The sequence below is a fragment of the Chenopodium album genome, chromosome 18 (genome assembly GCF_948465745.1).
Source record: "Chenopodium album chromosome 18, dcCheAlbu1.1, whole genome shotgun sequence".
In the NCBI taxonomy this organism is placed as follows: domain Eukaryota; kingdom Viridiplantae; phylum Streptophyta; class Magnoliopsida; order Caryophyllales; family Amaranthaceae; genus Chenopodium; species Chenopodium album.
Genome location: NC_137851.1, coordinates 30,778,176 through 30,802,772, shown reverse-complemented (window position 1 = coordinate 30,802,772; position 24,597 = coordinate 30,778,176). Strand labels below are relative to the sequence as shown.

Below are 24,597 nucleotides of genomic sequence, written 5' to 3'. Positions count from 1 at the left end.
AAGGAAACAACTATTAACTGAACATTGAATATTATAATCGAGAATTATCCATAATCGATGTCATTTAAACGACGGACGATTAATGACCACTTAAGATAGTGTGTTGTTTGATTTATAACACCGTTTCTTGTGCTACAAGGACATGATTGTCATAAATCATTTGCACAGGTATTGGTTTAGAGCCATAATGGATCGACTTATGAGAATACTTTAAGAGATTTAAAAATCGTCATAAGTATACTTCTCATTATGGCTATCGGAACCTATTTCCTCTACCATGAGTATTGTGAGTTCTCTTATTTGAGTACTAGTTCGCTTTGATGTTGTCAAATGTTTGTCGTAAAAGGGGATTATAACGACAACACTCGGGCGGCTAGGTCCTCTCAGTAAGAGAAGCTATTTTACATGACTGAGAATGTCCCCCTACTAAAATAGGGAAGATGTCTTTGTTGTTTACAAGGCCTCTCGAAGAGCGAGACTGTAAAATGCATGGTCGTGCTCAGATGGATTTTAGAAATCATCTGTTTATTGACAGTCGGACTCGGGATCGAGAAACACTTCTGGACATAATAAGGATGACGAATAAATCTTACCTTATAGTTCATGAAGAGACATTAAGTGACATAGGAAAAAGGCTATACACTAAAAGCGCACTTATCCGGAAGGACAAGTGGGAGATTGAAAGGAATGGTGTCTTTTGAACAAGTGTATTATTCCGATAGAGGGTTCGGAATTATTAGAAAGCTAATTATTCAGTGAGGTCAAGTGATCGGAATGCTTGGGTGGAGGCCGCTTCCAATCAGTAATATTAATGTATAATTAATATTATAGCTTAATCTTGGCTGAACCCTTCGGGTCACACCCAAGCAACTAACGAACCGTTGCGATGAATTAATTCGGAAGGAATTAATGAGTCGCTTGAGTATTGTGAACAAAGACATCGAATTCCAAGCTTAGAGCGTCGGAACCGAATCTTAAAAGTCGAGCCAAAATTTAGGAATTGGCGAGACGGGAAAATGCTTCAAGTAACAAGTAAAAACCCTAGCCGCGCAAAAGTCTAGGGAATCGCGCCAAATAGAAGTGCGCCACGTGGCGTCGTGCCACGTTGGCAGCCACCAAGTGGCAACGCACCACGTAGTAGCGTGCCACGTTGGCAATGCCATGTGGAAACGGGCCGCGGACCCGGGTGGCGGGTGATGGATGCGGGCCAAAAGGTGGTGGCCCAACCGAACCCAAATTGGGGCTCAAGGTTGGGTGCCACATGGTTAGATCACAATGCATGTGAGTTGCCTTGGGGAGCAAGAGAGGAAGTGGTCCTCACCTAACCATATGACACTTGTTTCTTTGTTATTCCTTGGTTTATTTAACTAAGGATTGAATTCAACATTCTTTCTATGTGGGATCTTTTTGTGAAAAAGTCCCACATTGAAAGACGAGTGGAATTCACAAGGAAGCACTCCTTATAAATAGCAAAGGCATACCTTGGGATTGTTCACTTGAGTAAGGTGTTGAAAAAGGCATCTTCATTGAGAAAACCTTTGAACACATATAATTACTCAGGTTTAGGTGAGGCTTAGCTAACCCCTAAGCATTGGACCATTTTCAGGGTCAAGTTGCGGGTGGACTTCCGTTGGAGGTTCTCGTGCGAGCGAGACTTAGAGCTTTCGATATAAGAGCTTTTTTAGTGAGCGAAGCACTCGCCGATGGTATTAATCTCTCTCTTAATCTTGTTGTTTAAGTTATTTATGCTTTATGATTATAATTATTGTGAGTGTGGTCTTGGCTCGGGTTTTCTTCCGCGGTGAGTCGGACTCATCAAAACCCAACAAGTATGACATCCGACGACGCCCATCCGGGTGAATTCGTCGTAGAGAGCATCTCCTATATGGGTGGTTCATTGCTCTATAAACTTATTGCAAACGACAAAGATTGATTAGCCCAAAAGGGAATATTCATAGCCGTTTCACCTAAGTAATAAAAAAGGAACGCAAACGGTGCAATAGAACTGTGTGTCTATAGACATCAATCGGTAACCAACCGTTATTCCAACTTAAATTATATTAAGAATTGTATACTTCCAAAGGGTCTCCCAACGAGGTAAAAGGAAGTTTGAGTATATAAGTGGATTATGAATACCCTAAACGGTGAAAAAGATAGTTCAGTAAACTAAGCTATTTCCTGAAACCGCTTGGGGGCCAAATGTCTGACCGCCTGTATCTTAAATGGCTGTGTACTTGATTTGGGGCAATCACTGTAGTGATTGATTGACTAAGGAACATGTAATACTCCTTAAAGTATCAAATTTTCCTAAGTCAATCAACCAACCTTTGAAACCAACCACACAGCCGCCAGGGGCAAAAGAGGATCCGGTTTGTTAGTTGCCGCATGCAACTAATAAGTTAAGGCAAAATTTAAGCATCATAGCAAATGAAAAGCGCAAGAATGAAAAAATTCAAAAATATTCAAAACTGACTCAGTCTAGCTAGGGTCAAGATAATTAGTGTTACTAACGAGAATTTCCCAAAATGAATATAGTTTGTCAAGTGTGCTAACATGAATAGTGCTATACTCTACACATTGCAACTTTAACCAATCAATGAATTTAGTAAGTTTTTTTGCACAAAAATAATATCAGTTCAACAAAAATGATTTATCTTTAGGGGGCACTTGGAATAGGGGTAATAAATTAAGGGGGTAATAAAAGTCAAATTAGGTAAATTATAGTTGATTAGAGATATTATCATAAGGAGACAAGGTGTTTTTGAATGAATTAAGGTTGTAATGACATAAGGAAAAGAGAGGGGTGGAGGAATCATTACCCTCAAAATGAGGGTAATAGGTTACCCACCCTCCCCCTAGTGTAACCTATTACCGCCAAAATAAGGGTAATAGTTCCTTTTCTTCACCTATCACCACACCATCACTATATAAATCTTCTTACAATCACATCATCACTAGCTCCCCTTCTCCTATGTTTACTTTAATTTTGCTTGGTTTGACTTTTATTACCCCTTAATTTAATACTCTCAATCTAAAAATAATGTGAAAGAACGGTTAGACTAATACACAAGAAGTTTGCATGGGAAAAAAAATATTTTTCATGACTAACTCATGTCTTCCATATAGGCTAATAGGCCACTACCAATCCAGTGGGGGGAGGGGGGTATTAGTGGAAGCGATGTATATAAATCACATTATTCCAACATCACGTTGCTACTTAATCTCTTTTCGATCTTCTCTAAAAGATGGCTTTTATTTACAAGAAGACATGGATTCTTCATTTCTTCATTAACAATTTGTATATACATTTTGGGTGCAGCACAAAAATATTATTAGGCAATTGAACTTGTTAAAATTTTGTGCTTGGAGATTCTACAGTTGGATGATGCTGAAGCTTTTAGTTTATTTGAGCAACCACTACTAACAGCGGCCAATTTAGGCACTCCTGAGATCATACAACTAATTGTTGAAGCATTTCCTTATGTAATTTGGGTAGCCGATGAGGAGAACCATAATATATTTCAATTGACTATTTTGCATCGTCAGGAAAATGTTTTCAATCTAATTTATCAGATGAGTGATTACAAGCATTTGATTACAAAATATATCGACAAACAGGGTAACAACATACTACATTTAGCTGGCCAGTTGCCCCACGAAGATCGGCTTACATTGAACTCTCGAGCTGCTCTACAAGTTCAACTAGAGTTGCAATGGTTTAAGGTTAGTTTTAACTTAACTCAATTACTCCTTACAAAGCTTAATTACTAGATTACAGTTTCTTTGATTTTTTAAAATGATGTTTTTTTACTTTTGATGCTTAAAAATGCATATATTCGACCATTAAAGTTGTAATTATTAATACAAAGTGGTTGCATCTATAAAACACACAATGATTTTGATATATTCACTAAGATGAATTTGTCACAATCCCACAAAAATATTTATTTCCAAGGTAAAGAATGTAGAATATTTTTTTTTATTATACCACATGTTAGATAATGCTCTTGACATTTATTATTTGTATCAATTAAGATAAAGGGAAAGTATGTCTGAAATCATGAGTGGTTGTAAAAGTTTAATTAATTAAATTATATAGTGTAAAATTGTTAAATACGGGCCTGGGCCGCATCCGCAAACCAAGAGAGAGAGTCCACTTCACAAGTCCAAAGGAGGTTCCATCCCAAAATCATATGACAATAGGAGAAGTGGTCCCTTAGCTTTATAAAGTAATAAACTCTCTCTTATTCAACCAATGTGGGACACTTACATGTGGTGGTACTTAGAAGGTTTATTCTTCAATAAAGATAGATGTTTGAATATAAGAAGAAAAAATAATAAAGTTTGAGTGAAATGGTTTAATGAATATTATGGGATAAAAGGAGAAAGGTATGTATTTCCAAATGGAAATAAAGTAGATATGATGAAAGAACTATCAAACAAACCATATATGTGAGGTGCAGTGTTAGCCTTTGTGATAGTCCCTAGCGATCAACACTAGGGGTCCTACTACTTAAATGCTCAACATCTATAGGCTAATCACTCTTTATTATTAATCTATTTCAAAGTCGATGTTTGGATGGTTTAACTAAACTAAATTGAACAACTATAACGGAATATGAGATTAAGCAATAGGCAAAACACTAGGGATACAGATTAATATGGATCATGATCAAACAACCAAGCATTGTGGGATTGAACAACATAGGTATAGCAAACACTAGACATAAGAGTAATTAGGAGCCTTAGATTGATCATCCTCAAATTATTTCTAAACTTGATTTGTCAACGTGTTAGATAATCAAGAAGAAACACAATCTAATTCTCGACTAATTATGATCAATTCAACATCAAATGGTAATGTCAATCAAATTTAACCATGCAATAATGATTAATATCATGGTTAGCTACTCCAATCAAACTAAATAACATGCAATAACTCATCTAATCACTTTAATCACTATCCTAATCATTCAATTCCCCAAATTAAGATCAACTTAATCAATCACCATGCTTCACCTTAATCTCTAGAAAGCGAACTACTTATAAAGAATGATTAATTGAAAAACTAAGATTAATCTAATTATCATTATCCTCAAAATTAGATTTGAAATAAAAAACTAAATCAACATGTAAAATTAATAAGTAAACAATTAAGATCAACTAGCAAAATCATCAAACAAAAAATTTAAATGCTTGAAAATAAAGCAAGAAGAAGAAAATTTTACAAAACTTGATGATTAAAAAAATTAGAACTTTGATTGATTGGAAATGAAGATCAAATGTTGAATTCTCTACTTACTCTATCTAATAACACTAATCTAATCTCTAAAATTTGTGAAAATGAAGTCTAAGTCGCCTTTGTACTATTAACTATTACAAGGAAATAAAAGAAAATAAGGCGCAAAAATGAAACAGGGCAGCTTGGGCAAAAGGGTCTGGCGTAGGCGCGACCTTTATCTTACCCGAGCTACCCATTTATGGGCTCGGGCAGGTCTGCTGTTGCTGTGAGGACTTGCGTGAGGAAGGACTGAGTAGGGATCTTGTGCAGGAGAAGGGGCGCGCAGCCTTAACTTGCCCATGACAAAAGTTTTATCTTAAAAATCTTAGTTTTCGTGTTCAAAGACTAGGCAAGCATGCAAATCTTGCTCGAGCTGTACTTCCTAGCCTTCAAACTTGCTTAGATTGCCTTCTAGCTTCCCAAACTTGATTCCATGTACTTCCTTAATTAGCTATGTTTGAGTTCCTCCTCGATATGAGACTCATGGAAAAACCCGACATACCTACAAAATAAACCAAGAAATAGGGAAGGCGAGAGAAAAGCAAAGAAAAAAGGATAAGAAAGCCATTAAAAACATACAATTTGATCTCTAAACTAACACGCAAAGCAAGCATTATTACCTAAAAACACGAAATGAAAACCTAAAAACGAGCATAAAATATAGAAGAAGACTACCCTATGATTGCCGAAAATGACACTCATCACAACATCACTAAATATAGCTAATTATGTCACTTTCATCAAGATAAACTCCTTGTATAAATCTCCCGTGTCATCTACCAAGAGGTCAAATCCTTTCAAGAGATTAGGTTTATCCAAGGTGCTTACCCTGACATTGCTCTCATCTAAATTAACTGAATTATTTTTTGTGGGATTGGATTTACCTATTACATAATTGGTGAGGTTCTCTGTACTAGTTACCTCAAGAAGATTATAATCCTTTAGGGATTATTGGGAGGACTTCAATCTAGTGCAATTTCTAATTCAACAATTTTAATTTTTATAGTAGAGCAAATCTCTTTTTGATGATCACAACTAGCAATAACTGCTTCATGTTCTTAAAATTTTTGTTTAATTAAGCTTTCTATTAAATCATGTTAAGTAGTACTACCTAGTTTAAGACATTGATCATAAGAAGTGTCAAGACATGGAAGCAATATTTCTCTATCATATTCATATAGGGAGCCTCAGTTGATCTATTAAATAACCAAATTTGGTCAATCTATGCTTAGTCACTACTTAGTCTATGCTTAGTCATTACTTAGTCATCAAAGTAGACAATTAATATTCCATTGAAGCTTTAACCTTCCTTCCACCTACACCTCCCACTTCCTTCCACCGATACCACCAATTCCACCATGCCGACACTATATGCATAACCTCTTCCTTCCACCGACACCATCTGCATCGTCTCCACCTTTCACTAAAACCATCATCTTCTACCGACGACATCACGGCGGCTTTGTCGACAAAGTAAATGAAATTCCTATATTAAAAAGGTGGAATTAAGGGCATGGTTAACCCTAAAGGGAAGGGGTGTTGTCCTCTTCCACTAATGCTACCCTTGGAACTTTAATTTCTGCTAGAAAAATTCAAAAATCACTATTTTTAAAAAATTAAAGAAAGGACTTCATACTGTGGCCACCATCGACGCTGTGTTAAAGCATGAAACTTAGTGTTTATGGTCGTGGTTGGGTTTACCGTATAACTGGAAAATGATGATGGTGATGGTGATTGTGAGTTGGCAATGGTGAGTTTGCAATTTTGTCTAATCATGCTTATACTTTTACCAAATTTTCCAATACTAAATGAAGGAAAAACCTAAAATGTCCTTATGATTGGAAATTTTAGTTAATCTAGTAAATCAACATGTATTTCCTCTATTTATACACGACTCTGCGTAATTTAGCAATATTAACCTAACACGTAAGCTTGTAGGATATGTTCTTTCCATGATACATAGGTGTTCTCAACTATTCCCTTAAAGTCTCCTACTTATTTTCTCTCATTATCATCAAACATCTGATTTCACTAACTCATCATCATCGTCTTCATCATTGTCTGAGTCACCCCAAACCATAGTCAATATATAGCTCTTTAATAAGTTCTCTTGTCATTTTCCTTAGACTGTGTATCCTTCCACAAGGACAATCTTGAACCTTGAGTCATAACTATCCACATTTGAAGTAACATGTAGACGACAGATCAATTTTTTGTTAGAATAAATTTGACTTAACCTTGGTGAACTTCCCTCTTTGGTCTTTGAAATGCCTTTTTAAGTGCTTAACCAACACAACAATTTAATCTCCTTATTATTCAATTGTTCCCTTTAAGGAATTGCCTTTAGCTGGTACCTTGATCACTCTCGGACCAACAGAGCATGTATTCGGTCTAGTTCAATAAACTAGTTCAACTACTCTTGATACTCACAACACATTTCTCTAATTAAGAAACATACCACCCATTATCTAACCAACTTCTAGAGATCTTCATGTTCATAAGGTCTTAAAGAAACTCTTGATCCACCTATTTAATTCTTTATTTTTTTGTTTTTAACTTTATTCAAGAAGTCTGTCATTCTTTGAGTACCTGAATTAGCTATTATTGAACTTAGAAAATAGTTAATAATACCAAAGTAAGAAGAAACCAGTTAAGTTGTTTGTCATTACCTCAAAACCCAAACCCAATAGTGGAGTAGAAATGAAAATATGTAAAAGGAACAAAGGATCTAAAATACCTTTATACTACACAAAAATTGCAAATGAAGTGATCATAATAAAATCCAACAACATTTGAACTTGTGAAATCAAAGTCTTTCCAACAACTATCTCTTAAAAGTATATCGATCTTCTTGCGTTTGAATACTGAACATATTATGTTTCAACAAAAACATAACGTTTTGGTCAAAGACTTTATCATACTTACAGAATCTGGAGCTTCCATTACAAACCAATCAACGACATTTTCATCCTTTGTACCTATGTAGTAATATCATCTTTAAGACATTACAAAATTGTTCAGTGTGTCTTTTCCTCCAAGATAGCCATCTCACTAGCTTGTGTTGAATTTCTTGGTGTTGTGTACTCCTCGTAAGAGGTTCCCACAACCTATATTGTTTCAACAACACTATCATCTTTATTTTCCTTAAACAGATATGTTCGTGAATTTGTCAATCTTCACATTTAAATCGGAAATAATTCTCACCAAAATTCAAAAGCAAATTAGAATTGTTTTTGATACAAAGTTGATATGATGGATGCAAGAAAGACAAAATAATCTGCAAACAAAACAAGAACACATATATTACGTGTTTCACTAACGATGTAAATAGGGTTAAAGACAGAAAATGTGATACTCATTTTAAAGAGGGTAAATCATTCAAGACATATGCTAACATTATGATGTTATGTTTTTAGTTTGCCCCCCCTGATAAACCGGAGCTTAGCTTTGAATACATTTAGATTAGACCCGGAATGCACACCTGACTTATGGTGGGTGAGTCTCCCAACAAGAGTAGTCTACATTCGGTGAGGCTTGAACTCAACTCGACACCTCCCTTAAGAGAGATCATATATGTTTACCTTTTGAGCCAACTCTTGTTGGTATTAAAATAATGTTAGTTGTATGTACAAAACAAATACTTCCTCCGTTTCTTTATAGTTGCAACACACACTTTATCACAGTATTTAAGAAAACTAGACCTCACATGATGTAATACACTTAAAATGGGGTTAATAAGTTGTAAGGAGCATAATCAAGTGGGCTATGTGATTTAATTAAAGGTAAAAGTACCATTTTTACCATTCAAACATTCCTTTTATAGTGTGTTGCAACTATTGTGATATTTCCATTTAAGGAAAGTGTTGCAACTATAAAGAAACGGAGGAAGTACATTTATTTGGGTATTTCTACCCCGCCAAGTGGCCCAATGAGAGCGCAACACGTGTCACTAAAAGAGGTGTCCAAATGGACTTCCCAGATGTTGACACATGTCACACAGATATGGCCTCTGGGAATGGCGGCCTTCAAGGCCCAAATCCCAAGGGAGCCGCAAAATGGCGCTGCCCTAAATCCTATGTCATCAAACCCAAATCCCAATAAATAGGGAGATTCCCCCATTTATTGGGGCACGTCTTAATCATTACATCATTGATTGCTCTCGAAAACAGAGAACACCTGATCTCGGAATTCGAGAAGATATTTACTTTCCACATGTTTTACTCCGAATCCATACTAACTTAACCTTCGGAGGCGGACCTCCGAACATCTGGAGCTTCATTGTTTTGCAGGTACAGGCGGATTCGCTGGACCCAGTCTAAGAGTTGTAACTCTCCCAAGGGACACAAAAACACCCGAAACCCATTTGGCGCCCTCTGCGGGGAGAGTACCTCAAAGATGGTTTCACAAGAACTTGTATCGCTTCCAGAGACTAACCGGCCTACGGTTGATGCAGAGGTCCATTTGGACCATGACTCTGGTGACGACTGTGAAGTCGAAACCTATGTGGCCCATGATGGGTCATTCATCTCTAAGCGCATCTGTCACAAAGAGAGACAGGAGTGGAACATTGACCAGGCGGGTACAAGCAAGCCCCCTGGACAGTCGTCTGATTAGAGGCAAGCGGCAGGATCAGCCCTAGTCACCTGACACAAGCTCATGAAATTCATGACAAGTTTCAAGGGTGAAATCAAGGAATTAATCACCAATAGGACAGCTGCTCCTAGGAAGGAACAATTGGCCAAAAAACCAGCTCAGGCTGAGAAAGCAAAGTCAGTCAGGGACCGACAGCCTACTCTTCACCCTACTACGAAGGAGAAGGCTCGGCCCCAGATTGATCTTTCCAAACTCTGTTTCCCGGAAACGACAAAGAGAAAGGCCATCTGGCATGTGCAGTCGGACGACAGCAAAAAGACCTTCTCTGATGCTCGACATTACATTGAGAAAAAGAAGAACCAGCAGCTGTTTGAGTCAGTATCCACGTCGACTTATCTGGATAGCTTCAAGAATACCTCAGTGAGGATTTACAATTTGTACATGGGACTCCGTCAAGCGGCCCTTCCGCCCACAAGGGACCCCATGTAATCAACTTGGCACAGTATGTGGCCCAGCCATTATATAGGCCTTCTTTGCCCTACATCCGGCCTGCCTTCTTCGGAGGACATGTGGCATACAATTACTAGCCTATGGACTGGCAGCTTCGGCTACAAAACCTTGGAGAACAACCCTATGCGTTTTCCAGGGAGATAGCCGAGGTCAAACAGCCGGCCAAGGTTAAGAATATGTTGGTAGGGACCTATGACGGTACCTTCAACCTAGAAGATCACCTTCTGGCATACACCCACCTCATGTATCTACAGGGGTTGGATGATGCCGCTTGGTGTCGCTGCTTCCCAGCAACCCTGAAGGGCATAGCCCAATAGTGGTTTGGCAACCTGTCGCCTGGATGCATAAACAGCTTCAAGACCCTTGCGTTCTTGTTTGCTTCCAACTTCTCTATGAACATCCCTGCAAAGAAAACAAGTCTCGACCTGAGCAATGTGCAGCAGGGAGATAGAGAAGGATTGCGCTCCTATGTCAGGCAATTCAATCTAGTGAGAATCCCGATTCAAGGGTTGTCTGACAAGGTAGCCTATACAGACTTCTTCAAGGGTCTGAAGGACGGGTCAACTTTCAAGTTCGACCTCGTTTGCAAAAAAAATCTTTACCCTCCAAGGAGCCCTGATGGAGGCGAAAGCCTATATACAGGCGATCGAACTCTGCTCCTCAAATAAGTAGTCGGACTCTAAAAGGTCTGGCAGGCAGAAGGAGAGTTTGCCTACTTAGCCGGCTCAAAAACCTGAAGAGAGCAAGAAGAAAAAAGAGATCTGAGCAGTTGATAACTCTGATCAGTCGGCCTAGAAGAAGAAAAAAGAATGGAAACCGTACGTTCCAAGGTACGAGTTTAACAAGGATAACTACTCCAACCTCATGGAGATAAAGGATCGGCTGACCCTAGAGAAGCCGACTCCAATGAAAGGTTCCGCTGAAAATCGGAAAAAAAAAACAAACATTGCCATTACCATGAGGACGTCGCCCATGACACCAACGATTATTTCAGCCTGAAGCGGACGCTTGACCGTCTGGCCGATAAAGGAGTGTTGAAGTCCTATGTGAAGTCCAAAGTGACTTCCAAAGAGAATTCGGGGCAGTCCTCCAAAAAGACTCCCCAGCCTACTGGTAGTTCGGACACCGATGAGGAGCCGGTCTACACTATAGCAGGTGGATTCGCTGGAGGTTGCTCGACCATGCGGGGCACCAAGGATCATCTGAGGAAGATGGTCAATTCTGTTAAAGAGGGACAAGCGTCTGGCACGACTGCCTTCCTAGAAGTTGTCATCATGGAGAAGGACCGGGGCAAAGTCCGCCGGCCGCATGATGACCCTGTGGTCATAGAATGCAAAGTGGCTAACCAAAAAGTTGGCCGCATTTTGATTGACACAGGTAACGCCTCCGACATCATCAGCTACAAGTGCCTTTCCAACCTCAAGTATAAGCCGGATAAAATGCATAATGTCTCCCATCCTCTTGTTGGATTTAGGGGAGGAGTGGTGCACCCAATCGGATGGATAGATCTCCCTGTCCGACTGAGAGAAAAGGGCAATGGATGGCACATGACCATCTGGTTTATGGTGGTCGAAGAGCTGACCGCCTACAACCTCATTCTCGACCGACCCACTCTGAACAAGTGCAAGGCCGTCATCATCCCTTCTTTCATGCTGGTCAAGTATGAGAGGGATGATGGCTCTGTTGGCTCCCTGAACGGAGATCAGAAGACAGCTAGAGAGTGTTATCTCTCGCACGTCAAACCTGCGGCTGCAACAGCCGGACAGGGGAAGGAGCTAATAGACCTTGATGTTATCAAGGATGAACATCCGGCCCCACCAGCCTCAAAGAAAAGGAAGACTGATTAGCTAGTGGTGGTCAAAAACGAAAAGCAATAGCAATCACTGATTGGGGAACGGTCAGACAACCTCCGTCCCCAGCCGGCTGGTGATCACATTGATATTCCTCCGGACGACAGTTGTCTAGAGCGAACTGTTAAGGTGGGGACAGTTGCTTTTGCAAAGATGGGTGCAGACTTGCACCATCTGCTTAAGGAATTCAAAGATATTTTTGCCTTTAAAGTGGAAGAGATGCCAGGCATCAGCCTCGATCTTGCTGTCCACTAACTCGCCGTAGATCCAAAAAAGAAGCCCATCCGGCAAAAGAAAATAAATCACGGCGAGGAGAGAAGTCAGGCGGCAGCCGCTGAAGTAAAAAAGCTGTTAGATGTTGGGTTCATTTCGCCATGTAACTTCCCTAACTGGGTTGCGAATGTTGTGCTCGTTAAAAAGCCGAATGGTACCTGTCGCATGTGCGTTGATTACACTTACTTGAACAGAGCATGTCCGAAGGATAGTTATCCACTTCCAAAGATCGACAGTCTGGTCGACTCTACAGCCGGACATGCCCTGATGAGTTTTATGGACGCCTACTCAGGCTTTCACTAGATTCCCTTGTGGAAGAAGGATCAAGAAAAGACGGCATTCGTCACTGATCAGGGGCTATTCTATTACACCGTGATGCCGTTTGGCTTGAAGAATGAGCCTGCTACTTTCCAAATGATCAATACAGTATTCATTAATCAGATTGGGAGGAATGTAAAGGCGTACATCGATGACATGATAGTCAAATCCAAGCAACATGCGGATCACCTTGCGACCACCGAGAAACATTCGCCACACTCAGGCAGCATAAGGTCATGCTCAATCCCAAGAAGTGTGTCTTTGGTGTTGAGTTTGGGAAGTTTCTCGAATTCCTGATTGACTAGAGAGGAATAGAGGCCAACCCTTAAAAAATACAGGTGGTCATTGACATGCAGTCACCCCGCTCTGTCAAAGAAGTACAGAAATTAACAGGTTGTCTGGTGGCCCTCGGAGATTCCTCAGCCGGTCAGGTGACAAGTGCCTGTACTTCTTCCAGGCAATCAGGAAGAAGGCTATGTTTGAATGGGGGGATGACGCTGAGGCGGCCTTCCAAAAATTGAAGCAACATTTTCACTCTTTGCCAAGGCTGGTCAACCCTCTGGCCAAAGAGACGCTCTACATGTACCTGACTGTCTCAGATCATGCCCTTAGTGTCGTTCTCCTTGCTGAAAGAGACGACATCCAGCTCCCGGTCTTTTTCATTAGTCACGTTCTCTGGAACGTAGAGCTTCGGTACCCTATGGTTGAAAAATTTGGCCTCGCTCTTTACATGACTGTCAAGAAGTTGAAACCTTATTTCTCGGCACATCCGGTGGTGGTCTACACTGACCAACCGATCAAGCGGCCAATGACGACCCTAGAATCATCAGGCCGAATGCTCAAATGGGCTATTGAATTACAGAGTCTGGAAATCACTTATGAACCAAGGAAGGCAATAAAGGGGAAGGCATTTTCCGACTTTATTGTCGAAATGACAAGGCCGGCAGCGCCGGATAATACCGATCAGGTTTGGAAAGTGTATGTGGACGGGAGCTCCACTATGAACGGTTATGGTGCAGGAGTTATATATCAGTCCCCTGAGGGGGATAAGTATGAGCATGCACTACGGTTCAAGTTCCAAGCCTCAAATAATGAGGTAGAATATGAAGCCCTGCTAGCCGGTATCCGCATGTGCAAGGCGGCAGGGGCAACTAAGATTGACTCTTGGTCTGACTCTCATTTGGTCGTGAGCTAATACCATGGTGATTATGAAGCCACCCATCCTGCTATGATCAATACCTGCAAGCGGTCAAAGCTGAGGTCGAGACACTTGAAGAATTCAATCTAAGTCAAGTGCCTCGGTCCGAAAACAACCAAGCGGATGCTCTGACTAAGCTGGCATCATCCGCCTCATGTGATACACCTCGGTCAGTCTTTTGGGAAGTAATGGAAAAACGAAGCATTGAAGAAGATCCTATTGGAGTACTTGACCGAACTTCTACTTGGATGGATAACATCCGGGCGTATTTTCTAGACGGCACACTGCCAGATTCAACTCCAGAAGCAGTCGCACTGCAAAAACGTGCGGCCAATTTCAAAATTTGTAAAGGAGAGCTTTTTAAGAAAGGGTTCCTACAATCCCTCTTAAAATGCATCACCCTCGAAAAGGGGCAGGAAATTTTAGAAGATCTACATGTGGGCTTTTGTGCCTCACATATAGGCGGCAGGTCTCTAGCGGAAAGGACAAGACGGAAGGAATATTTCTGGCCCACCCTGGAGAATGACGCCATGACATTGGTAAAAAAGTGTGATAAATGCCAAAAATTCGGCAAGCTTATACACCGTCCGGCCACAGATCTGACAGCTATTCATAGCCCAGTTCTATTCGCCAAGTAGGGCATGGACATCTTAGGGCAATATACTTCTGTGTCAGGCGAATGGCGGTATATCTTTGTTGCCGTGGATTATTTCACCAAATGGGTAGAGACAGAGGCGGTCAAAAACATTAAGACTAAGGACGTCATCTCTTTCATCTGGAAGAATATCATCACCCGGTTCGGGGTGCCTATGTCTATGGTTTTTGACAAAGGTCCTCAGTTTAAGACGCCCCAACTCAAGACTTGGTTGGGAGATCAAGGGATCTCACATTGCTTTGCATCAGTGGGTCGACCCCAAGGAAATGGCCAGGTTGAAGCCTTCAACAAGTTAATCTCAGAAGATATAAAAAAAAAAGATTGAAAGAGTTAGCGGCCTATGGGCAGATGAACTACCACACGTCTTATGGGTCATCATAACAACAACAAAAGGGGCAACTAGAGAGACCCCAGTCCTCATGGTGTACTGTGTAGAGGCCGTCTTGCCCATCGAACACTATGAGCCGACTCTTTGAATCATGTTCTATGACGAAGAGGCGAATTGGGAGGCCATGCGGCTAGCATTGGACTCGCTTCCAGAGCACAGGGGCAATGCTTCCTTGCACCATGAGATCTACCGTCTGAGAATGACAAGAGTCTATAACAAGAGAGTGCACAAGCGGCCCCTTAAGGTTGGGGACTTTGTGCTACGGAAAATGGAGGCAGTCGGTAGGGTGAATGAGAAAGGAAAACTAACCCCAAATTTGGAAGGCCCCTACAGAATCTATGAAGAAGTAAGAAGCGACACCTATCATTTGGAGACACCAGACGGCAGGCTGCTACACAGAACCTAGAATGTAGATAACTTGAAAAAGTACTACTTCTGAAATTTTGTAAATTTTTATTCAAACTAATTAATGAAAAATCTGCCTTCTTTCCCAAATTATGTCTATTTATTTTCACATTCAAGAGCACCGCCTACACAATGTGCAGATGGACCAAGCTCAACATTTTATTGCATTACAGGGTACCGCCAGCACAATGTGCAGACGGCCTAAACCCAACCATTTTACCATGTTCGAGAGAACCGCCAGCACAATGTGTAGACGGCCCAACCTTACTTAGCATTTCGTAAAATGCATCAATAAGGACCGCCTGCACCATAAGCAGTCGGCCCAAATACCTATGCTTAAAAGCACCGCCTGCACAATGTGCAGACGTCCTGAATCTATTTACCATTTATAAGCTAAGTGTCAAAGACTTGGCGGCTAATTATTTTTCTTAAAGAGGCAAAGGCCGGATATGTTTTATAAATAAAGCCGTCTGCTCCAACATGAGTACGACTGTCTGCTCCAACACGAGTCAGACAACCAGCGACGTCCATTTGGGCGAATTCGTAGAAGAGAGCATCTTCCATTCGGGTAATACATTGCTCTATAAATAGAAAAAAAAACAGCCCTACCGACTGTCTGGATTAAGATAACGCTCGCAGTCATTTGACTTAATCTAATTTGAAATCTAAAAAGTGTAAGTTTTTCAACTATTTTAATACAGACGGAAAGCGGCTACTATTTCATTTTAGAGGCTACACTATTTATGTATCACCGCCTGTTATTGCTCTAGGGCAATACAAACGGACAGATTATGCTTATTAAAATAAGCTAAGTCCAAAGACTTAGCGGCTTAAGAGCATCAAAACGACTAATCGAGGCCTTTGGTCGGATACTCTCAGTGCTTATCCGTCTGCTCAAGATGGCCGTCTGTCGCTTGGTTTGGGGCAATCACCATAGTGATTAATTGACTTAGAAACCAATCATACTCTTTAAAGTATCAATAATTTCTAAGTCAATCAACCCATTTTTGAAACCAAGCGAACATCCAGCCAGGGGCAAAGACATCCGGTAAAGCAAATAATCGCATAGTATACAGGCAAGTTAAATACTTAGCTTAAAATCTATGCATATCAAATATAACTGAAAGCTTTACAAATTTTAAATCAAGATGTCAATATAATCAAAATTGGTCAGATTGACTGGGTGCTTCATTCAAATTAAAAACAGTCGTCCTTGTGGACGACTGCAAAAGTTAACCAGTATAACCGGGAGAAATAGTTGATTCACCCAACCCCCTAGTCGGTAAAGATACATAAATACTCGGCACACAGGCCGGAAATGAAAATACTTGGCCATTCGACCGCAGAGAGATACCTAAAAAGCTTTAAAGGATCAGGAGAGGTCTTCAGCATTAACAGTCGCATCATCCTTGTTGCCCCCTTGCGGCTGTCCATCGTCATTTTAATCCTCCACTTGATCATCATCATCCCCCGAGGATGACTCGTCCGAGGAGTCAGATTCCTCAACACCCCTGGCCGCCTCCTCTTCCACCTGCTTCATGAGCCTGGCGTTAAACTTATCATTGGCTACGTCAAACTTGGTTTTACAAATTTGGTAGTCAGAGTCCGGCTGCAATGATTCCCAAGCCATCCGCATGATGGAATCATAGCCCTCCATCATTTGTTTGATTAGGTCCTTTTTCTGCTCCTCAACCAGGGACTTGTATTTAGACCTGAGTTGGGTCTCTTAGTTCTACAGCCTTCCCTTGAGCTTATCAACCTGCCCCTGCAGGCGGTCAGCCTTCTTGTTTGCCTCTTCGAGGGGCTCCAGCTTTGCCTTGAGGGCCTTGACCTCATCTTGAAGCTCGATAATTCGCCCCCTCGCTGCATCCAAGTCTTGCTTGACCTGCAGATTTGCAGACGCCTGGGAATACATCATATCAAGTGTCAGTAGTTCATTTTAGGCAATCTCAAACTAAGCAGTGTCTAATGAGGAGGCGGCCCAAGCTTTAGCAGCCGTTACCTTTTTGGACTTGTCGCTGATTGGCTTTTTAAGCCCATTCACGCGCAGCATATCTTGCATTCGGGCCAACATTGAGAATGATCAATATCAAACGGCCATAAGCATCACCAAAGGTGAAATATCACAAACAAAAAATCACAAGTATCTTACCTCATAGAGAAGCGCCAAGATGGAGTCGAAGTTAGGGGTGCCGACTCCTCTCACGGACGCCTTATCCTCAGGATCAAGCGCCCTCAGCATCTGCTTGACCATCTGAAGGACAGTCGCCCTCTAGAGGTTCTCTACACAATTAAACATTGTAAGTAAATTTGTCGAAGGGTCTGGTGCCTTTTAAGGTACTAGGCGCCTGTTTACTTTACTCAATAGCCTAAGGTAAAAGGTTAGTGATTATACCTTCCATCTTCTCCCCCTCTTTGGCGGCCTTACTCCCGCCCTCTGCTAAGTCGACATCAGTAGTGAGTAGCTTGCCACTCTTCGACACCCTTTGGGCATCGGCTTGTTGGGAATCCTATTAGTTGAAGGGCGGGGGCCGTCTGTGACTCTTCTGGGTTTATGGGCAATGTGTTTTCTGGGCTTGCCAGAATTGCCAACATCACCACCCGACTTCTTTTGAAGCTTCGGGTCCGGCTGTTTAGAGGGAGAGGGTTTGGATGATCCGCCCTGCATAGAATCCGCCGGTTAGTATGAATGCGGCCTTAACAAACCTCAACCCAAGTATAGTGGGAAAGTTCCTCACCTTAGGAGCTCCGCCTGATGGCTGCTCCTCATTAGTCTGTTTGCCCAGGATGGACGAACGGTTATAGGCTGCAGAATGTGCAGCCGGCTTCTTGGTGGCCGAGAGTTTCTCCATTGCTTGGTCTGCACAAAAAAAAATAATAATAAAATTAAAGAGTTAGAAACTAAAGAAAAAGTCAAGAACAACAAAGTAAAATAAAACCAAGCGGCCTACTACCTCTCGGCCTCTTAGTACTAAGACCGCAAGCGGCCAAATATGTCCCGTCAGATAGCCACTCATCACAGGGAATGTAGCTTTGCGGGGTAACCTCCTTCTCCCTCGTCTCTTCATTGGTTCGAACGGCGACAGTAAATAAGCCTCGATCCAGTATTTCCTCCTGCGCCTGCCTTGGGACAAACGGCAGGGCTTTCTTTCCAGCAAGGAGAGGGAGGGTTCCGATTCTAGCGGTTTTATATCTTATTGCGTAGGCGGTCGGGGGAGAAGACTATGTAAAACTTCTTCATCTAGTCCTTCCATTTGGACTCTTTCCCCACCGCCATCATATAACCCTTATAGCTAGTAAGGGTGAACCATCCGGTACCGCTTGATTGAGGAGTCTTGCTCAGATAATGCATGTGAGCGAATGCCTCAAATCTGGGATCCACCTCCAGCATTTCACAGGCGACAACGGAGCCCATTATGTTGACCCAAGAGTTGGGGGGTAGCTGGCAGATACCCAGTTGGTATCCCTTGAATGGCCGCCTCATAGCAGCCAAAGCATTGGTCGTTGTAGCTGGCCTTCTCTGGCCAGACGACTGTATCCTCAGCGTCCGGCATAGAGAGAAGAAACCCACGTTCCATGACATGGTTGGAAATGAACTTTCTAAAGTCCTCCGTCATCTTCTCCCGCCTGCCTTTGGGAACGTGTAAATAATAAGGAGCACGTTCCAACCGAGGCAAAGAAGACGGCTCCGCCCATCCTTCCCCCCTGTCCACTGACAGGGACTCTCTAGCAGAGTTTAATTTTGAGCGCGCCTCCTCCGAGTCAGTGGAGGCGCTGTCAGAAGATGATGAATCAGAGTCATCATCGGAGTTATCGTCTAAATTGGGGGCCTGCTGGCTAGTGCCAGCAATGTCCTCCCCCATTTCCTCATCAGGCACCGAATCACTCGGCTCGGGAATTTGTTATTCATCATCCGACTCCTCCAGAATCGAGGAGCTCGGGGTGCTAAGAGTGATAGGAGGGTGATCACGAAACTTGGAAACAGGCGCCCTAATGAAGCCTTCCGAGTATGCAGTTAAACTCTCTAAATGGTACCAAGAACCATCCGCCCTATACGTCCTACTGGTCTGCTTTGTTCTGGCCATGGTGTCCTGTAGAGGCACAGACACGGTCGGATTTGGAGAAGTTCTCAAAGGGGAGTCCTTGAACGAGCATTCGACACTCCTAGTTCTAGATTCAGCAGTCCCCGGTGACCGGCTGATCGCTAACTTAGGCCGTGTCGAGTGCGTTTGGGAAACCATTTTTGAAAAAGAAAAACAAAAATAAAAAGAGAGAAGATCAGACGGTTACCTTACTAAATGAAGGTACGAGTGTCGCTTGGTCTGGTAATCTGCTTACAGGCGGATTAGTGGCCGAGTGTCGGATGCTGTCACAGAAGGAGATAAAGTTCTCAAAGTCAAAGATTCGAAAGATTCTCTCTGAATTTCACGTAAACGTATGAACATAATGAAGGGGTCAACATAGAAAGGGTGAAAAGTCTAGGGTAAAAACCCTAGATTCTAGGGTCACCCGAAACATACATTATTTTTATTTTCTCTAAAAGGATAATTAAAAATTTCTAACGTTTACGAAGTCCAAAATAAAAGTGAAAATTTTTGAACACATAGAACCACAAACACATTGAGAAAGGGTTGAATAAATTAGTGCCCAATAGCCACTAGAAAAATCTTTGTTGGATGGCTTTCCAGCCTTGTCTTGCGATGAAGATGACTTCACGTACATGACATCAATATTGCATTATTACTGACTTTGTTCAGCATGTAATCCTCTTTTTACTGCTAAGGGTATGATAATTTTAATGATTATGCCAATGTGTTAAACTTGATCCTTTCATGAAAATTCTCTTTGTTAAATTTTCTTATGATACTTATAGAACTACTTAGTCTGTGTTAGATGTTTTTCGTTTCTTTCTACAATATTTTTTTTCTTCTAGTTCCTTTTGTTATTAGATAGTTTTATGGAGATGGACTTTAAAATAAAAGTAGCTTAATTTGTTGATCATCATCAACACTCTAAAGTTATCAAGTTTAATTAGTATAATTTAGTAAGTTAATTATAATCGATCATAAGCATGGAGTTTGAAAATTTTCATCTTCTTTTAAGTCTATAACATATTTGTGACCTTTTTATGAGATTAGTTTTTCTTATTTTGTATTGCCAAAGATGGATGGTAAGTAATTGATGGTAATTGGAAGAAGGTGGTATGTGTCATGGACTCATGGTGTTATACAAAGCATAACACACTTCGGTGTCCTTTAACGTGAATGGTGCTATAAGAAATGAATTGCAAGAAACTACAATAAATTGCAAGACACTACCATTATTAAATGGAAATATTGTCATGAATTACTCGCCTAATAGGTCATTTTGTCAACAACTACTTGCTTAAAATTTTTATAAAAAAAGCTACCCACTAAATTCAAAAAGTTTGATTGGCACTACCTATTTTTGTTTTTTTGCAAACAAAATCCGGCGAGTGGGCTTTGCTTTTGTTGATCCTTCCAAAAATAAAACACGAAATGATGAATCACAAAATTAAGAAGCCAAAACAAGTGAATTGAACATCAATTTATAAGCATTACATATTTTTTTAATTAAAACCAAAATTAATTTCCCCTTTTTTCAATCGGCGAAATTTTTAAAATTTAATGTTTTTAGGTTGAATCGTTGTAAAGGAGATGAGATTGATTGTTATATATGAGTTTTAGTCTTAAGTTTTGGAGAGAAAAAAAATAAAATTCGCCCACACTTGCCGGATTTTGCTGCCTAAATACTAAAATGGGTAGTGCTACTCTAACTTATTAAATTTAGAGAGTAGTTTTTTTGTAAAAATTTTAAGCAATTAGTTGTTGACAAAATGACCTATTAGGTGGGTAATTCCTACCAATTTATCCTTATTAAATTACGCTCAACGAATTTTTCTCTTTTAGTTATTTAAAATAATTAACACACTACCATGAATTGCATGAGACTACCATTACTAAATTAGTCTAAACATACTCATCATGCCGCAGTAATCATTCCTATTCTCACATGTTTCCTTTTGTTAATGAATACTTTATAATGTACTAAAATTAATTTACATTAAACAATTCACTTTATGGTGCCCACTTATTATTTACATGCATAAGGACGCGTGTCAATTACCATGAAGTGGAGGGAGTGTTTTTTTTTTTTTTAAATTTTATTACCAGAGTATACTACAATACATTCTAACAATGTGAATATTTTTTTAACGAAATTTTTGTTATGTTTGTGGGTAAAACCTGCGAGGAGGTGGAAAGATTTGCACCGCCTATCCTAATGGAGGCAAAAAATAGGGATGGAAATACCCCTTGGATGGTTTTCATTACAACACACCAAGAGTTAATAACAGCTGGTGGAAAATGGATGAAAAAGACAGCAAGTGCATGCGCACTTGCCTCGACCCTAATAACAACTGCAGGATTTGGAGCAGCAGTTAATGGCCCAGATATCATTCATCTGATGGTTATCTCATATTTCTCCACCGATGGGTATTTGGTGCATTTGTTGTTGCAATTGCAATCTGCCTTTTTTCATCTATCATTGCCATCTTATCATTTTTGTCAATTGTGACATGTCGATTCTATGTTCAAGAATTTCTCGTGTCTTTGCCTAGGAGGTTGATATATGGTTTGATAACACTATTTTTTCTATGTTTAGAATGACACTAGATTTTAGTTCAACAGTCTATCTTTTGTTCGGTTTTATGAAAGTGGCTATTCTAGTTTTAGTGAGTGCTACAGTTGTTGTAGTAAACTTAGTGTAGACAACTAATTGTGTCTCCCCAAAAACCAAACCCAGTGATGAATACCTTTCGCGTCATTGATTATTGAACGAAGTGAAAGTGTGAAAAGTCTTGTGATGCGGTTGTTTTAATATAAATATCTTTCTTTCTTTTTTCGAAAATGTACTCTATTTATGAAAATGTCCATTCCAATTTAGTTTTGTCCATGATAATGGTTCAATAATGGTGTAGTTGGATTGGGCTCGAAAAGAGCTTTCCAATGATATATTATAAGCGCAATTCTGATGAATAATGAGGAAGTTATGGCCAAAATACTAAATTGGGCCTGAAATGATTTTACATGGCCTGATGATCTAGTGGAGGGCCCATTAATTAATATTCCTAAAGTTATTAGGATTGATTTTAATCTTCTAGAATAATCTAGAAGATTATTTTAAGTTCTAGTGGAATTAGGATTAATAATTATGGAAAATAAAGAATTCTATTTGGCTTAAAACAAGAGTTTCAAAGAGATTAAATTTGATTTTAAAAGATATGTACGGACGTTAATTACTCGAATTTAATTAGATTAAGGATTCCGTACAAATTTTAGAAAACGCGTGAACCATCGCGAAACGACAGAACTAGCGTATCGCGACAAAGCTGTCGCACCACGACAGAGCTGTCGCGCCGCAACAGAGGTAATTCTATTCCAGATGTGATTCGGTCTTTTTCTTATCGTTTCCGGGCTATTTTTCTTATAAATAGGGTCGTATTTCCCTATTTTTAATCATTCACAATCATCTTTCTCTTCTCTCTCTTAAGCAATAGCTTATTATTTCTCCCTCTTTTTAAGCCTTCCCTTTTCAAATATAAATACCGCATTCACGAGTTCTAGACACACCTAGCCAAGTTCGAAGTTGCCTTCGCCCTAGACGTGAAAGGTTGATAATTTCTGAGGGTTTGGTCCCAAATCCCCTATTTCAATTATTTAAATTAATTGTTTGATTTAATATTTTCCTTGAAGTTACTAACGTGTGTATTGTTTTAATAGAAAGAGATATGAGGCAACAATGTAAGTTGAATTGTTTTAATTGCTCTATTTCTTTAGGAAGCATGCTTAAATTATTTTAATTCCTAGTATCATGTTAGGATACTTTTATTGCTTTCTAGTATCATGTTTAGGTTGTTTCCTATTTCTTCTATCATGTTCGTATCATGTTAGGGATAAAGTTTTGATCTTTATTGTTTAGTGACATGCTAGGATTTGTTATTAATCATGCTAGTATCATGCCTAGGATCTTGATAATATTATTATGCTTTGACAAGAATTGTTATGATGATGATTTTTGTCAAGATTATTATTGTTGCTTGATATTATTTATTGTTATTACTTAATCACGCCCTCTCTTGCAGGATCAAAGGGAATTTGTACTTGTTATCACGCTTAATAAGATAATTAATAATTTTATTTAGGCTAACGTAATTATAATTCAAGTGATCGCCAATAATAGTTTTGTTTGTGCAATAACAATCAACCAACATAGATTAAACAGGTTTATGATTGATATACTGATTGTATGTTAGTCAGAAAGAGCACATGAATATGAGAAGAATAACGTAGAGGCCTATTTTTAGGGCAGGTTCAATCTCTTTTAGGTTGGATTTGTACCTTCATCCCCGAATATCCAGTCATGGTTCAGGACCACTATGGAGTTAGCGATCTCATGGATCGTGAAGGGGTGTAACCTTCACCCTGTGAACGGTTTACAAGTTCATAAAACTTGTTGGCGACTCTTTTACTCTAGCTTCCTTCCCTTTGGACGCCACCATACTTTAGTGTATGATCACAGTGGGGCTCAAGTGTGGGATGCTTGAAATATTCCCTACACTTAGGTGTGCTTCTTTTGCCTCTTCCTATTCAATATTACAAGGCCACTTTTAGTCATGGGATTTTTGGTAAGAAAAATAACGGTATACTTCATTAAGTATGGACCTAAGTGCATCCACATTCTCTTTTCCAAAAAATTAACTTTGCAGTTTGTTGATCACAAGGAATTGATTGGCAGCCAAATTAGTAGGAAAAGATTGATGATTTCATACCTGGTTAATTGTGTTCCATTTTAAAATAAATTATACATTACTATATATCATATTTCTATTGTTTGGTTTGCCACTAGAATGTACACTACAACAAAAAAGGGAATAAAGAATGGTCGAAACATGCTTTATAGAACGCTTTACAACCGTTCTTCTGCTAAGCGATGTATAAAGTATACAAAACGGGTCTATGGGGCATTCTATATGCAAAAGAAAAGAGAACGGTTAGGTGAGACAACTGTTCTCTTTTCCCTGACGAAGGCGAAAGTCAAAGGAAA

The 24,597-nt window shown here is 40.1% G+C and overlaps 1 pseudogene; it reads left to right on the top strand.

Moving 5' to 3' along the window:
- The window catches only part of LOC145592058 (uncharacterized), a 58,435-nt pseudogene extending 34,228 nt beyond the window's left edge, over nucleotides 1-24,207 (top strand).
- Nucleotides 24,208-24,597: the final 390 nt, after the last annotated feature.